This window comes from Mus caroli, unplaced genomic scaffold (genome assembly GCF_978045245.1).
Source record: "Mus caroli unplaced genomic scaffold, Mus_caroli_1 scaffold_12, whole genome shotgun sequence".
NCBI classification, from domain to species: domain Eukaryota; kingdom Metazoa; phylum Chordata; class Mammalia; order Rodentia; family Muridae; genus Mus; species Mus caroli.
In genome coordinates this window covers 116,622,643-116,634,662 of record NW_028227267.1, presented here as the reverse complement: position 1 = coordinate 116,634,662, position 12,020 = coordinate 116,622,643, and the positions used below count along the sequence as shown (strand labels likewise).

At 41.0% G+C, this 12,020-nt stretch overlaps 1 protein-coding gene across 1 annotated transcript in view; it reads right to left on the bottom strand.

Moving 5' to 3' along the window:
- The window catches only part of Hs6st3 (heparan sulfate 6-O-sulfotransferase 3), a 731,388-nt gene that overhangs the window by 374,622 nt on the left and 344,746 nt on the right, over positions 1-12,020 (bottom strand). The window lies entirely within an intron of this gene.

Here is a 12,020-nt window from a genome sequence, read left to right as displayed (position 1 = left end):
AAAGATATCCTCTGAACCGCTCCCATGCATCATGGCATGTGTGTATATGTGTCAGTGTGTAAACACACACACACACACACAGACGGAATGGCAAATGGCAGTCCTTGGATTACAGATTGTTCCCTCTCTGTTCGTGGTATCCCTTTTATACTCTGCTCTGTCCACAATTCCCTATCTATGGGACAAAGGTCTTACTAAATTTGGTTGAGCCCTAATGACCTTCCTTTACCTCATTCACTTCTATTTCCAAATGCTGTAACAGTCTGAGGTATTGAGTGTTAGAACTTCAATATATGAGATTATGGGCTACTCGGTGTAGACCGCCACACACCAGATTCCAGGACTTTCAAAAAAATGCACAATTGATTTAAACATTGAATAAAATACAGCCTTCCATACATTTGCCTGTATTTGGAAAATATAGCAGTGTAGCAGTGTTCGGGTGATAGTCCCCCCATGGGAGCAAATCTCCTTGCCCCTTGAGAAACTATAACAAAGATAAAATTTTATCTGATTAGAACTAAGAGTTGTGCCAGACATTGGTGGCACATGCCTTTAATTCCAGCACTTGGGAGACAAAGGCAGGTGGATTTCTGAGTTCAAGGCCAGCCTGGTCTACAGAAGGAGTTCAAGGACAGCCAGGACTATACAGAGAAACCTGTCTCGAAAAACCAAAAAACCAAAACCAAAAACAAAAACAAAAACAAAAAAAGAACTAAGAGTTGTATTATTGCAATGTTTGCCATTGCCATTATATGGAAGTAAACCATTTCCCAAGACCCACACGCTTGAAGTCTGATCTGCAGGGTAGTACTACTGAAAGGTGGGAGGCCTATAGTTTATTGTGGGCATTTCCTCTAAGTGGATTGTGGGCTGCTGGCTCCTTCTAAGTCTCTTTTGCTTCCTGGATCTGGTAAGGAATTTTGTTCCCCATGCTCTAGGACAAACATGATGTCATAACTCAGGTCCTATCAAAGGTGTCATGTGATCATTTACTGGAACTTCTAAAACTATGAGCCAAAGTCAACCTTCTTTCTTTTGTAATTTATCATCTGGGCTATTTGTTGCAGTGATTGAAAACTTACCATGACACATTATTGTACCTCAAACAAACAGAAGGAACACAGAATCAGAAAAACATACAGACGTAGAGTTATATATTTATTATACATTAACTATTATATATATATATATATATATATATATATATATATATATAGAGAGAGAGAGAGAGAGAGAGAGAGACAGAGACAGAGACAGAGACAGAGACAGAGACAGGAGAGACAGACAGAGACAGAGAGACAGAGAGAGAAGAGAGAGAATATGCTAATTTAGTCTGTAGGTTTGCCTGGCTTTTAACTTCATTTTTCTTACTATTTATTAGCTAAATAGGTCTGCCCAGGATTTAAAGCCAAAAACGAGGTGGAAAATTACCATGCACTCTTCACTTATGATTTTCAATATTTTAAAAAGAACTTAAAGACCTTTTATTTTATACATTTGCTAGTAATTGTCTTTATAGTTTTATTGGTATTAATTTCACACAACCCATTTAGAATGTCAAGCCACATATGCAGCTTGGTAATAAAGTTATTATTGCTTCACAGAGATATAATTATAAGTAATTTTGCCTCCTTCACGTCTGTCCTCACTCTCTTCTTGTTTCTGCCCACATCTTACAGAATGAAGATAGGCTTGCTGACCTTTTGCTGACGAGCATTCAGCATGAAGAAACCTGGTCGAAGCTGGTGCAACTTTCATATTTTAGCTCCATTAGTTTCTCAGAGCTAGTCTGGGCGCGATATTACTGCTATGCAAATAAACTTCTAAACTCAGAGGAGAGCACAAATGCTACAAAACAGTAAATAATTCACATAGTATACAGCCCTGTCCAGCCAATGAACCATGTTTCAATGCAATAGATTTTCCTTTATTAACAATATAGCAGAGAGGATATTATTTAAAGAAAACGAACAAAAGGATAAGAATAACTTTTTTTAAAACCTCATGATTAAAGATCTGGCAATATACATCAGTAAATACAATACTATAAAGTTTCTGAGCATTAGGTGAGCAATTTAAAATATGCAGGAGATGGGATCTGTCTCCGTAAGTTAATTTGTATAGTTCTGCAAGCTGTGTTCCCACAGCTCTGAAGGGCTTTGTGACTCTAAGTCCTACACACTAGAGCTCCCAACTGGCCCACATGGAAGGCAAACATAGCATTTTTGCAAATATTTTAATTCCAAGTGTCAAAGGAGGGGGAAAAGAAACATGTGAGCATGGTTCTAGGTCAGGTGCTAGGAAGAGGCAGAAAGGAAGTGCTTTGTGGTTAAAGAGTTCAGAACCGAAGACTATGTGTCCCTGTGTTCAGGAATTTTAAGCCTGGGCAATGTACATGTTCATCACATGTCTTACCACTAGAGTACAAAACCCATCCAGAGCCTGCAACACAAAGAGGGAGGACTGCCTTGTCCAACTCATTTCAAAGTATGTGCGCTGGAGAAATTAAGTCGAATTTGTACAATGTCCTTTTAAAAGTGCCATTATCTTGGTAGGGAGTGGGTGGTCTGAGAAGGGCTTTGAGTATCCAGCTGTCCTGCAATTAATGATCTATGAAGTCTCCTGTAGATAGTTGGAAAATTAATAATTTCCCATGATTGCTTTCTCCTGTGTGCAAGTGTTGGTTTTACTCAGGGTGCTTGGTTTTTTACGCATATCCTGAGTTCACTGGTAAAAAGATTTTGAAGGCAAATGCAAGGCATTGTCATCCTCAAACTAGACTGTCAACAAACTTCCAGCATCTGGAATCATATTAAAACAAATTCTACTGATAAACGAGAAATGCCCAAATTAAACAACTCATCACTCCACTTTGTAATTTTGAAGGAGATGTGAACAGGTTTATAGACAAATGACTTTTGATGGGAAACGTTAAAACCAGTTGGAACTTCAAATCTGAAGGAATTGGATAGCTCCACTGTCAATCATTTTGGAGGCTAGCCAATGAAACTAGAAGGTGGAACTAAATGGTGAAAAGAGCAATTATACTCTCTTGAGGTTCTTTATTTAGCCCTGGGCTTTACAGAATCTACCAAAGGAATGGGGCTAGGTGTTAGGGGGGAAAAACGCTTTTGAAACAGAAAGACAGGAAAAGATTCAGCAAATGTGATCCTGTGATTGAGCAGGGAAACGTCATGTGGCAGGGCAGAGAAGCAGCTTGAGTGGGAATGGCTGAATGCATCTATCACTTTTCAAGGATACTAACTAGTGATTGGTCTCCATGGTGTTAAAACAGACATCCGAGCCTCTGAGAGAGGAAGGGAGAAGCACTTTGAACTCAAGCTGACCCCTTGAGAGGAGTCTCTAACTGTGGCAACAGAGACTACCCAACAGTAAGTCTTGAAGACTGCTGGACCCACCACAACAAAGGGCTGCCGAAGACTGGGCTTGACAGCTTATTGTGATGTCATGTCATTTGTATTCCCAAGTGGTGACGCATTGTTGATGTAGGCAATGCACTTAAGATAAATAACTCCCCCAGAGCCCAGGATTAAGTTTATTCTAATTAGAAAGATAGGCAACCAAAATCCCGAGGGACTTTGAGCCTCAAACTGAGAAGGCACGGTACCTGGATCGAGAACTCGAGACTAAGGGCATAGATCGCCATGCTGAGGCATTAGCTACAGGGTAGCCTTACACAGGAGGCACACAGCAGGTGCCCTATATCGAACAGTGAAAGCACAATCATGGACATCCACTGAGATTCTATGAAGGACCCCTCTATTTTACTGTGCCTTTCTATCAGGGGTTATTATTTGTTAAGGGGTTTAAATCTACAACAGAAAAAAACATTTCTGTGAAATTCAGTAACATACAATGGTTAACAACGGAAGAATTTTATAAACTATGATTTCTCAAATAATTCCTGCTTTTTCTCCAACACAGCCCTTGCATTAGTCTGACAGAAAAAAACAAAAAAGAGTCTACCTTTTCTCTATAATTTTCTATTGAATATACACCATATCTGCGTTACCTGAATTTTTAGAGGGTTGGGAATTTAAGCCTAAAAAGCACTTTGTGATTGGAATTGTAGCCTTACAGCTAAAGGAACCAGAGATATCATCTTCTTGGTCTTCAAATAATGTTGTCGCATGTGCACCAACTGGAAGTGAGCATATTATACTGCACTTTTTAGACATAACCTGGGAATAAAATTATATACAGGAGAAATCACAGTCAATCACATTAACAACTATTGAGGTTAGTAAGCTCTGTATAAATCTGTTAATTCTATATAGCGGAGTTGCTAAAGCAGCTTATATAATGTCCTAAATAGCAAGTATTATCCCAGAAGGCAAGGCATTCACTCCAAGTTCATCCTTTTGAGGCATTGAGCATATATTATTTTATCTTATTGATCTGTGAATTCAGATCTTCAGGATTGCTTGCCAATGCTGTTTGCTACATTCTGAGCCATCGTACCAGCCAGCTAGTATTTGCTTTTACGAAACCGTGTGTTTCTTCCATTCGTAACCTTTCTAGTGTTTAGTCACTGCTTTTATCAGGACATCTTTATTCCGTCTTAGTTGGAATTTCGTTCATTTCCTTCCAAGACTGTTTACTTGAAATCTGTTCTTACAATGTCGGAGAACAGCTGGTCACTGCCCTTGGTTGAAGAACTCTCTCACATACAGGGCTCCAAGATAAGGAAAGCCCTCATCAGCAATTTCATCTTCAGGCTGAATAAGCCCCTTTTCAATGTTGCGCTAAAAAGATTTCCATACCTTTAAATATCATGCAGCATCTCCATGGACTTCTCCATCTGGAATTGGGGCACACAGCTTGCTTATGGCCCCTACATTCTCGAGGACCACTCCCAACCCTTCACTGTCCTTCACAACTGTCTTCTATGTGATGCTGAGGATGCTGAAGCAGCTTTCTCTTCATAGTGAGTGCTTTGGCAGCATGGGGCATCACTGGATTCGCTACAACCATGGTGTTCTTCCTGATTTGCCAAGAAATTGCTATACTTGTAAGAATCCTTACAGATCATTTCCTGTCCTGGCCCAACCCTTTGTCTCTTTCCTTTCTCTGTGTGTCCCTGATTGATAGGTTATCCTCCCTATGGTGAATGCCCAATCCCTGGTGTGATGGTTTGTGTATGCTTGGCCCAGAGAGTGGCACTATTTGGAGGTGTGGCCCTATTGGAGTAGGTGTGTCACTGTGGGTGTGAGCTTTAAAACCCTGGCTTCCTGAAAGCCAGGATTCTGCTAGCAGCCTTCAAAGGAAGATGTAGAACTCTCAGCTCCTCCTGCACCATGCCTGCTTGGATGCTGCCATGTTCTTGTCTTGATGGTAACGGACTGAACCTCTGAACCTGTAAGCCAGCTCCAGTTAAACGTTGCCCTAGCTTGTATTGGTCATGGTGTCTGTCCACAGCAGTAAAACCCTGACTAAGACACCTGGTAACTTTAATGTGACTTTATTTGGTAACAGAGCCTTTAAAGAATGGTAGAGGTTAAAGCAAATCTTTGAGGTCAACCCTAATAAGACTGGAATCCTTCAGAAAGAAGTCAGAAAAACAATTCAGGCATGACTTAAGACACCACAAGAAGACGCCAATTATAAGGTAAGTGAGAGGCATCCACAGCACTGTTGAGGATTGGATCTCAGACTCCAAGACTTTCCAGATCTCGGGAAACAACTTTCTTATTTCTAAACCTCCCAGCTTCTGAACTTCCATGCCTTAATCTTATAAAACTCATTTCTCTGATGGTGTTTATTAAAAAAAATACCAATACCACATGTTCCACAGTACTGGAAAGGATTCAGTAATTCTATGTTGTCCCAAACACCTAAACTCAACCTATCCATGAGTAAACATTATACAATCCTAAATTGAAAGATACCCCATGACATGATTAGTGGGCTAGAACTTAATCTATAAAGGGAGTCTGAGAAAGTCAAGACCTACTGTTGATTGTAGAAAACCAGAGGAATATGAAAACAAAATATATGCATGCATTGGACTCTCAAATAGGAAAAAAAAGCCTTAGGGGGAAATTGGCAAAACTCATATAAAACCTATACTCAATAATATTATACCAATGTTAATCTCTTAGTTTTGATAAGTTATGCAACATGCTAACACCTAGAGCAAACCGAGCAAAGGTGTCCAGAAACACTCAGTTCTGGGTTTGCAATGTTGTCGCAGGTCCAAATTTATTTCAAAGTAACAAGTAAAACAGTAACACATCAGGCTATAGAGGATGCATCCTGTGGCGCACATGTGAGAAAATAATGCGTGCTGTCAAACATTTAATATTAAATAATAAAATAATCGAGCTAATACATCACCAACAGGAGAGAGAAGCAACACATTTCATCGCTGGGTAGGATCTGCTCTATATTAAGAGAAGAAGAAGAGAGGCAGCGACATCCTTGATCTACCGTGTGATAACCACGCACCGGGCACTTGACAAGCATCTCCTTGAATCCTCACTATAGCACTGCCATTTGTAAAGTGTGACAACTGATAAAGAAGCTCAACGACATTTAAGTCGCTTATCCAAGGTCACACAACAACTGACAAACCCAGATCTCAGACTCAGGTCTGCATAATGCTAGCACACTACCCTTGATCTACTGGCTAAAAATGAGTTATTTGTCCCCACTAAATTTGAATGAGCCTCATTTTGTCCGTTTGTCTCCATGGATCACATTCTCAGCTGTGTGTTGGAATGACTCAGGGGACATTGAGACCTTCTAGGCCTGGATGCCATATGTAGTTGACATGATCTGACATCAGGCCTTTAATAGTGCTGCAGGGTATTTTGCACGTGGAGAGAACAGCTCCACCCCTCGCCCCTGCATCCAGTCTCACCTCTCCAGTTTAAGGTTAAGGTCACAGGGCCATGAGCACTGAGGCCTTGAGACCTTCTGAAACAAAGAACCACGGCTATCAGCCGTCTGGAGTTCGCATATAAAAATCAATTCAATTAAATATATGTAACATTTATTTATAGAAATACCAAGTAAAGAAGAAAGTCTTGTAAAACTTGCAAAACTGGGATGTGGCTCATAGGTCCTGCCATCAGCCAGCTATGGAGCACGGACGACTTAGAGGCCGTTGACTTAGGGGAGAACTCTCACAGTCCTTCAAACACAGAACAGCAATCTTTGACTATAGGAGTCAAATGAGTTATAGTCTCTGATTTTCATTTCCTCTGATCTCTTTAAAATGGCAAGGGGAAACTATCATGCTATGTAAGACTCTAATTGAAAATAAACATTTCCCTACTTTTGAGTGGAATTAAAGCTGGGAGAACAGAATAGCTTCAAGGTGAGGAATGGAACGGAAAGCTACAATGGGGATGTTTGGAAGCCATTCCACTTGCTGAATTGTCAGCCATGCAAGCACTTATAGACAATTACAACCTCAGAAAAACAAATAAAAAGTGTGTAAGTAGGCACTTCGATACTTCTTCCTAATTATAGGGTTTATGAGCTGGATTCAAAACACACAGACAGAAGCACTGCAAACAATAGTAACCCCGAAACGAGGTTATGAAGTTGACTAGCTTTAGGTAATGACACAGCTGGGACAGGCTGAGAAGCCCCCTGTGTGTAGGACTTCCTCTTCTCTTCACTATCAGGGCTTGGAGGGAGCGGGCCACTTCTTATTTCAGCTTTCGGTTGTTCCATTCACAACAATTTACTTCTGACATGATGCTTTTCCACTTTGATTTACAGTATAGAGATCTTCTTTCTCTGTCATCCTTGGTACCCTCTTCCCCTCTCCCCCTCCTTCACCTCCATCCTCTCACTCTCTGGCCTTTGAAGCATCCATTCCACAAGCCATGGGAATGGGAATAAGAGCATGCCGCTTGACAGCCAATCCCAGCCCAGTGAAACACCCATCTACCTAGCAAGCCCCTGAAACGTCCCCTATTGAACAGCCCCTAAAAAATCAGCACCAGAACCACACGTCCTCCTGCCCTGAGACTTCATCTGGCAACTGGGTTTTACGTCACACCTTCAATTCAGAGAGTGATTTGGTGTTGAAGGAGAGCGTTATCTGCTTCCCCTCTGAATGTACGTGAGCAGGGATATACAGAGGGGGAAGGTGTGAGGATCCTCACAACCATATATGCACCCACCTCTACACACACAAGCCAGAAGATTTACAATTAACATATGCCCATCTATCCCAATCTGTCATGTTAATTGACAATAGTACTCCACACTTACATAGCCTGATTCACTATTCCGACGTGCACAGTGCTTGTTAGAAATTACACTGAAGGTGACGATATTTTTTTAAGACTCATATAGAACCATGTCCTCGTTCTTTTGACACAGCCTAGAGTCATCTTGACAGGAGAGCCTCAGAAAGTGATGATGAAGTCCCCTCGTCAGATTGGCCTGTGGGCATGACTACGGGGAAAGGTCTTCATTATTAATGGGCATAGGAGGCATATTGTGGGCAGTCCTCTCCTTAGGCAGATGGTGTAAACTATGTAAGTAAGATGGCTGGATCTAAGGCTGGCCTGGGAGCTGGCACACAGTTTCCTGTATGGTTCCTGCTGTTCTCCATCAGTTAGCTGAGTTCCCTGGTGGAAGTAAGGCTCTGTACAATAGCAAGCAAGCCTGCCTTCGAGTTCCTGCCTTGCATTTCCACCTTGACTTCTCTGGGTGACAGACAGTGAACTCAAATTTAAGGCTGAAATAAACCCTTTTCTCTACCAAGCTACTTTGGGCTAATCATCACATAAACAGAAACTAAAATAGAATAAGATATGATATCAATTTCCTATGTGATTACTTGCCAAGGACAGGAGATATGTATATACCATCTCCTAACTCACATGCCAGATCCTCATGCCCAGTTTGATGATATTTGTTATGAGAGATTAAGCTTCCTCAGTGGACTCTGAGGTTTTATATGAGGTTTTAAGCAAACATCCTCGCTTTTGCCACCGTGCGATGACATGGTAAGAATACTCCAATGTGTAAACCAAGAAGGGGGTCTTCACCAAACAGAGATCTTTCTTGACCTGAATCTTGAACTTCTCAGCCTTCAGAGCTGCGAGGTATAAACCTCTGCTGTTTAAAAGGCACCCATCCCTTGGATTTTTTTTATAGCCACTTGAATGGATTATGATATCACCTCAGGATTTGCAGCACAAGTTCATTGGATATAAAGATGTTTTTCTGAGAACATGAAGATATTCCCACAATTCCTTACAGTGTTTCTAGGTAAAGTCCTAGACGATGACATTAGCATTTATAATCCTTTTAATTTGTGTGATCACAAGTTGTGTTTGGAAACTGATTAAGTGAAACCGTTTGCAGGCACAATCACCGAGCAAGGATTTGTTGGAGCCGAGTTTACTGTAATAAGAGTAACTATAAATCGGGAAGTATTAATTTTAATTGAATGTTGCCATTGTTCTAGGATTGATTTGTTTGGCGATGTCTCCTTTGGGGAATGGAAAATTTTCGCTAATAAATATAATCATTGTAATGGGATTTCATATTGCTGAGCCAGTTTCCAGCAGGCTAACACATCACAGAAACATATACTCATGATGTGAATCTGAAAAGTCCCCAGAGTGGCTTTGCATCTAGTCTTCATGAAGTGTAAAATTGGCATAACAGACTTACATTATTTAGCACACATGGATAAGTAGGATTAGCAGAGACAAGTTCTAATAGCATATTTAGGGAATGGAATGTCTGGGAAACACGGGCAGAAGGAACACTCTATTAGCTCCACCGTGGGTCCCCTCATCTCTTTTGTTCTTCAACTCTGGTCTAAGCTCAGCCCCAAATCCAAACTGATCCTAACAATACATGAGTCAGATGAATCACTCTTCTGAAGTGGACACCACAGGTAGAATAAAGAAAGATCCCTAAACTGGCTGATGAGTATCAGTCTGTGCTCTGCTTCAGTGTTGGCCCTATTGCTAGCCCCCATGCAGACACATTTGTGATGCAACAGCTCATCCCTCTCTCTGTGTTATCATCTTATAGAAACCCACATGGTGGGTGACTCCAGCCAGATGCCCTGATGTCACCTTCTCAGAGAGTTCACTTCTCTTACCATCTTTGTCGGTCACTTCCCCCAACAGCAGCACAGCCTTCAGCCAATAGACACCACACGATTCATTTTATCCCATAACCTGAGAACAATATTGGTTATTATCATTGCTTTCTATCGTCTCCTTTTCTAACAAGCTGCACTGACTGTTGTGCTTTCAGTGTGAAATGTTCTCCCACAAGCTCTTGTGTTACACATTTGTTTTCTGGCTGGTGGCACTATTGAGGAAAGCCATGAGATCTTTTCAGATAGACCCACTGACTGGCACTGGAAGGTGACAGTGGGGCTGATGGATAGGAGTCAGTCACGCTTCCCATAGCTCTTGTCTTCCTGAATGGCAGTACAACATAGCTAACCATCTCACGCTTCAGCTGCTACAGCTGGCTGCCACTCCCACTACCACGTCTTTCTACCATGATGGGACTGCACTCTTGCAAACTGATCACGGCTGCACATGGACCTGTAATCTCAGCACAGTAGGGGCAAAGACAGAAGAGTGACTGGGGCTTTCTGGCTACCAGCTTACTGTGCATTCCCTTGCACATACAGACCACATGCAAGAATGTTGCTTCTATTACAATAGTGTTGAATAAATTATACTGTAGGGCTAGAAGCTTAAGAAAGCAATTGAAAATCAGGAGATGGAATTTTAAAGTCACGGATGAATGGGAAATTTTGTTTTATAATGTTATGTCTTTCTGATTTCTTACTTGGAGCCCCTTATACTATTTGTTTTATTAGTTCCATATAATTTCAAGCATATGTAACATAGCTCATCGAGAGGAAGTGGAAGCTGGGTTGAGTTCTCAGAAATAAATGTTCTAAGAAATTATTACCTCCATCACAATTCACATGGCATGAAGTCATTAAATCCTTGTTCCCATGGCTATACATCACTCACTGGCAGTCACTCCTTCATCCTCTTCAAAAATCTCACAAAACTATGACGTACTTTCTACCATAGTTCCTTCCAGACACTATTTGTAACTGTTGAACTGTACTCTGCCATGATATACATGCACCCTTCATAGAGTCAAGGGATTTATACCAGTCCCTCACACCTTGACATATTGTTGTACATATCCTAGAACATCTTTTGGAGAACTTTCAAGTCAATCCAAACCTCATATTGCACCATTCAAAATGATACTTCTGCTTGGTAAAACTATTCCTCAAGATATGGTCAAAGAGACACAGAGACCATGACAGAACAAACTACATGTGCTGAGTAACCCAATAATTCAGAATAGTTGGGGTGGGTTCCCGGGCTGAGGGCATGCAGCCCAACATATTACACAGCATAGCCAGGCGTGTGTGGTACATCTGCCATAGCTCCGACCCACTGAGACTAAGAGTACACAGAACGGCAAGGAGTGCAGATTAGCAGTGCACTGTAATTTTGTTTTAATTACCAAAAAAAAAAAATATGTCTAAGATAAATAATGTTAAAAAGAAATCAGTGTTATTCAGGAAAGCATGAAATGTGCAACAACATATTCAGAAGGAGGTGATAATTATTTCATGAATGAACGATCAAACAAATTATTTAAAGATACGGAAAGCTGGATTGTGAAGAAAATTAGCCAAAGTATGAAAGCATCTTTTGTTCGGTAAACCCACATTTATGTACCCAAGAATTAAACGTATAAACTGGACATGTAAAGATGAAAAGACACTGTTCTTAATCCCAGAGAGCGTGTAGTCTAGCTTTGGGGATGTATCTGCAAATAAATAAATATGTCGACTCTTTTGCCAGAACTGTTTTTAAAAAATACCATGGGAACACAAAGATAGAAGACATCAACGCTGCCTGGTGAGCACCCTGGCTAGCTTTAATGGTCAGTCAGGCAGAAGCTGAACTCATCTGTGGAAGCCGCAGCTGAGGAACTGCCCAAAGCGGATGCTCTATGGTGTG